This window comes from Sinohyriopsis cumingii, chromosome 1 (genome assembly GCF_028554795.1).
Source record: "Sinohyriopsis cumingii isolate HCF-2022 chromosome 1, ASM2855479v2, whole genome shotgun sequence".
In the NCBI taxonomy this organism is placed as follows: domain Eukaryota; kingdom Metazoa; phylum Mollusca; class Bivalvia; order Unionida; family Unionidae; genus Sinohyriopsis; species Sinohyriopsis cumingii.
The window spans coordinates 174,255,704-174,261,703 of record NC_142961.1 but is presented as its reverse complement, the minus strand read 5'-3'; the positions used below and the strand labels follow the sequence as shown (position 1 = coordinate 174,261,703).

The 6,000-nt window shown below is 33.0% G+C and overlaps 1 protein-coding gene across 2 annotated transcripts in view; it reads left to right on the top strand.

Annotated features, from left to right (window-relative positions):
- The first annotated feature begins 1,226 nt into the window (after nucleotides 1-1,226).
- LOC149808408 (interferon-induced protein 44-like) overlaps nucleotides 1,227-6,000 on the top strand; it is a 100,233-nt gene continuing 95,459 nt past the window's right edge. For both annotated transcript variants that reach the window (XR_016424916.1, XM_089976791.1), the window contains exon 1: nucleotides 1,227-1,380. The gene's annotated coding sequence lies outside the window, so the exon portion shown is untranslated. The remainder of the gene's footprint in view (nucleotides 1,381-6,000) is intronic.

The window sequence follows — 6,000 nt, the reverse complement described above, 5'->3', positions numbered from 1 at the left end:
GAATTAGAAATCTGATCCGTCACTACACACATAGAACTGTATGGTAGTCTGCACCCAGTATTGTAATGTACCATACTGTTGCCTACCATTGAACTTCTTCCAAATTAGAACTGATGAAAGTTAAAAGTTTTCCGTATAAAATATATTAATTACTTATTGTTTTTGTTATATGACACCAATCGATTAAATAAATAATACAGTAATACTATCAAATGGTTTTGTTTCTATTTTCTCATGCGTAGAATATGTTTACTTATGGTCAGGTCACCTCATTGCTCTCATTAACTTATTCGTATAATTACGCAGTACTGTATTTTGAACAACAATAGCACGTGGCTCGAGACGCTCGTTGCGCATTGCTTCTAACACCTAACCATTATAACCTTTTTCTTGATATTTTTACTCCTTTTTCTAACAAAGACATATACATATCTAGATTCTACTGAAAAAGTTATTCAGATTTCCATAAATGCACAAGACCTGATGACCTTTATATAGAGTGAGAAGTAATGATAATACCTGATGAATAATACTGTTTTTAATCTTTTAACTAAACTGCAAAAGTGCTGGGTTATTTTAATCAAATTGAAAAGCATTGGGTGAGAAAACAATCTATTCGGTGTTTGTACGAAGACAGCAAAGTTCCAGTCACAGCGTTACAATTTTTGCCCCCCACCCCCCACCCCTCGGCACAGCCTCGTGGGGAGACAAATAATGTAACCCCATGACTGGGATTTCCTTGTCTCGGTGCAAACCCCAACATAGATTCTTTTAGTCTACGGTTTAGATAGAGCGAACTCGGTAGTTCATCTCATACTATTGAATAAAAAGTTTCAATTCTCAGTAATTATAATCAGGGCTGCAGAGAGCGATCACGGGCCCTGGGGTAAAACTTTCCTAGTTCTTGTTCAAACAAAATTTCTCTTTAATAAAATTAAAAAGTGTTCATCGGCTCAGGCCCCCTTACGGCCCCGGGGATATATCCCTGGTTGCTCGGCCCGCCCCCCCCCCCCCTTCTCGGCCCTGATTACAATATACTACTTTGCAAAAGAACAAATTATAGTACGCTCTTCATTACACTTTCCATTAATTCATCTAAATGATGCACGGAACGATGAATTTGTTTGAATATGTTTTCCTGTATATAACATTTCTTTAATCACATCACATTCAAACAACGTGCAGTCAATGTATTTATCTTTATTCAGACACCTGAACGGTCAGTCATCTAGCCTCTACCATTAACTTAACCGGAACAAATAGGAGAGATAAAAAGCCGGAAGGACTTGAAGCCAGTCAACGGGCTGATGAAATCAAGGCAGCAAGTATTACTACGGATTTGATCTGACCTCTGACCAAAATTGTACGGAAAGTGTGACGGTAAGTTAGCTGGATTTCAAAAGACCATAATACTTGCTAATCAACGTAATTAGTACACATACCAGGTGTATTGGGAACGAGAAATAATGTAATATATTGCAGTGTATAGTTAAGGCACAACCGAATTTGTCAAACGTTTGATCGAGAACAAATCAAATTTGTTCGTCTACCCTAAGCCTATATTGTGGTGTTATGCTCCAAGAAAGCCAAGAGGAATCTATTTTTTAATAAATGTTAGTGTTTCAAATATTTGATGATATCATGTTATTAAACCAAGGCACAATTTATTCTACTTTCATTTTCAGCTGTCAAGCGCTTACTGGTACTCTAATACACGTGTTTTGTTTTTCTCGGCGTGAATTACAGACTTAATACTCAGAATGCGACCACGCTAAAAATGTATTGATTGGTTATTGAAAACAGTGCATTCAGTTATATACTAAACATTATTACTACATTCTTTATATACAGGCCAAGCGGGAGATTGATAATGAAAACAGTTTCGTTTTGAATTCGTCGGAGATTGATCATGAAAACAGTTTCGTTTTGAATTTGTCGTAGATTGATTATGAAAACAGTTTCGTTTTGAATTCGTCGTAGCACAATCCCGCGTTATGAACTGCTTTACCATCTCCTATTTGCACAGCCATAAACAGAGATAACCCTTTTCCTGGAAATCCAATAGACATCGTTAGAAACTCAGTTTTGCAGGGTCTAAAAAGTTGTAGAAAAATTAAATACTTGTAACTTTATATATTTGATCAGGGGTGGACCACAGGGTCTCGTATCGTTGCTTAAAACTGACCTGTCATACATGCACAATATAATAACTAGTTATATTGTACATGTATGGCAGGTCAATTTTAATTTTAAGCAGTTAACAGTTATGTATGACAGGTCAATTTTAAGCAATTAACTAGTTATTATATTGTACATGTATGACAGGTCAATTTTAAGCAACGATACGAGCCCCTGTGGGGTGGACACGTTTTCCAAATGCAATTATATCTACCGGACAGATGGACTAAAAAATCTGGCTGCATAAGAAATGTATCTAATTGTCTGATTGCAGTTATTTATGGTAATTTAAAGTTTAAGATGGAAAAAATGTAGCTAAAGTAAGCACCAAATTTATTGTGATCATGTTAAACTGAGTGTCAATGTATATAATGTGTTCTATTTCATGCCCACATCATATTTTATTGCTTTTGTATCATGGAGAACAATTAACATACTACTTATTTTAAACCATTGCCAGCAGAATTTGGTATTTGACTCCTTTGTCATTTTCTTCTCCCTGTTTAGTTTTAATTTTTCCTGGGCAATGGATTTTTTAAAATTGTTTGCAGGGCAGGATGGGGAATGGTGGTGATTTTAAGGTGTCTGCCACACCCAGCAACAAAATAACCCAACAAATACGTACCCACAAAGGTACACTTTTAACTTGAAATTTGGTCATCATTTTATTATTGTTCACGTTTATTTGACATCATGTGCACCTTGAATTATTATGACTCTCTGGTCTTATGTAATAGAAAAGAACAGATACCACAAATTGTGTAAAATTCAAAAAATAATTTATTTCCCTAGAACACAAAGTGAAAATATAAAAAGAACTTATGATATTGCAAATTAAATCCCAAATAATCCTAGAATTACTAACACAAGTACTAATATTCAAAATACACTTTAGTGGTATTCCAAATAATTTCCAATGCTGGAGGTGTTGATATGTATCTTGTGGCTGGTAGTCTCTAATGTACTAATTTACCAATGGTCTGAATTGTATTGATGTGCAAAAAATCTTTTATTGACTCACTGTAATATAATCCAAGGTTTTGTTGTTGATCTCACTAAAATTCAAAGATAATGTCTCTTTCGAAGAATATTATAAAGCACATTATATTTCAAGAGAAGAATAAATTGAATTAAAAAATTTCACCAAAGTCAATTTACTGAACACAACAATGATTGAATCTGCTTCAAAATCTTACAGCACAAATAATTATTTTTTTCTAGATAAACAAGATTATAAAGTCCTATACTGGACTGAACTCACAATTAGCATTTTCTGAAAATGCTATGACTTAATGGTGTTTTTTTTTCTTCTTGAATGTTACTTGCCACATGTAGCAATAAAAACCAAATAAGAAAAAGATGTTTATTTCAATTTACATGCAGACCAACTGGTTTCCACCATTTTTTATTAAACAACTATAAGTATTATGCTATCGTCTGTTGGTCCATTCATCTGTTACTAATATTGTTTCAGCACAATAACTTATTAATTTATTTCCCTAGAACACAAAGTGAAAATATAAAAAGAACTTAAAGTATTGCAAATTAAATCCCAAATAATCCTAGAATTACTAACACAAGACCTAATAATCTAAATACACTTTAGTGGTCTTCCAAATAATTTCCAATGCTGGACCGAAGTAACAATTAGCATTTTCTGAAAATGCTATGACTTAATTTCTTTTTTCTTCTTTAATGTTACTTGCCACAGGTAGCAATGAAAATCAAATTATAAAAAGATGTTTATTTCAATTTACATGTTGACCAACTGGTTTCCACCATTTTTTTATTAAAGTGCTATAAGTATTATGATATCCTCTGTTGGTCCATTCATCTGTTACTAATACTGTTTCAGCACAATAACTTAAGTGTTTCACAATCAATGGTTACCACACATTGCAAATGGCTTCCATATGTGGTGAGGAAGAAGCCTCTTTCACATTCGAAAGGTTAATGGTAAAGGTCACTTGCTTACAAGCAATAGTATTAGTTCAACACCACAGACCTACACCAAACATTATGACTGCTTGCACTTGGGATAAGAAAGATGTCTATATTTTTATGATCCAGAGGTCAAAGTTACTGACTGAAAGAACAAAAATGATTTCTGCAAAATAGCTTTAGTTCTCCATTACATACATGGACCAATATTTGCAGTTTGCTTGTACCAAGGTAATCTGAGGTCAAAGGCTACTAACTTAGGTTAATGTGATTCAATGAGGCAAATGTTTCCATCAAAGTTTTTTAGTTCTTGAACGTCTACCTTCACATAAGTTTGTGCTTCACTTGTGCTATTGGTAAGAAGTCTATATATTTTGGGTGTTTTTACGAGTCTATGCACTTAAAATAAGTAACAAAAAAGAGTGAAGACAACAAGATTTGCAAAATTTAACAAATAATTTATTTCCCTGGAATACAAAGTTAAAAATGAGAAAAAATACCTATTGCAAATTAAATCCAAAAATAATCCAAGAATTAAAGACATAAGTATTTGTAATAAAAAGACCTGAATAAAACTCAGTTAAAGTCCTGAAGAGATTTAAAATAGAAGGCAATGATGTGTCTGTTGTGGTTTATGAAGTAATGATGTGTCAACAGGCTCTTGTTGAATCACAGAAATTTTATTCCAGGTTTGAATTCAGTATAAATTCCAATGAATGTCATTATCCAAGAATTTTATGAGAGCACTTTTGCATTTCCAGAGAAAGTAATCACTTAAATTCAATATTTTTAAGAATATAAAATTTAGCCCAAACTAGATACAACATAATACAACTTTAAGTACCAGATGTAAAAGCACGACTAGTAAAATTCTGACAGTCACAAGATAATATAGTTCTCTGTTTGACCTCAGGTCACATATTAGCATTTTCTAAAAACAACAATTGCCTAATGGAAAATAACTTTCTAGCATGATTTAATGAGCCTTGTTTACTTACAACACAATAGTCTATAAAATTCACTTTGATTTCTCCTAAACCCTGACCCAGATCAACATGTTTACCTAAATACTAATTTGATTAATTAGCTCATACACATACAGAATAATGAAGCTATTATTAGTTGTTTACATAAATGAAGTTAAAAAACAAGTCAATCAGGTCAAGCAGAAATGAACTAAATTTTGGGCAAGGTCAAGTCCAGCAAACAATGTTACCATACAATAACTTGTAATGAAATCAAAAAATTTAAAACTAACAGACAAATAATTAAATTAAATATACATAACAGTGTAAAGAGGTCTAATACTAAGGTCACTGTGGCTCAGTGAAATAGGATTTTTTTGCAAAATAACTTTGTAGAGTATGCTCCTTGACCAACCTCTGTGGATGGCATGCACTTAGGGTAGTAAATAAACCTTTAGGATTTGCTGTCTAAAGGTCAAGGATCAAGGTCATAGTAACTCTAATATGAAAATGGTTTCTTCACAGTAAATATGCTTCAAACTTGACCAAAGGTCCAGGTTAATGGGACCGATGGTAAATGTTCTTCAGAGTAAAAAATTCCATTCTAATTCATATTAAATGCAAAGTGGGTGTATATTATATGACATACTCTGTACTCTTTTGTTTGACACTGTTGAGGATGATCCTCAAGAATGTCCAAAAGTATAGAAGTGGCACAGAATAATGTCGATTTAGTAGATATGACCTCCATTGTGCAGTGCACACAGAAATTATAGATAATAATAATAATGAGGACTTTGTATAGCACCTAATCTTTAGAAGCTCTAAGCGCTTTACAACAATAGACAACACCTATAAGATAAAAAAAAAACATATAATGATATGATTACAAAACAAACACCATGAAATTAGAAAA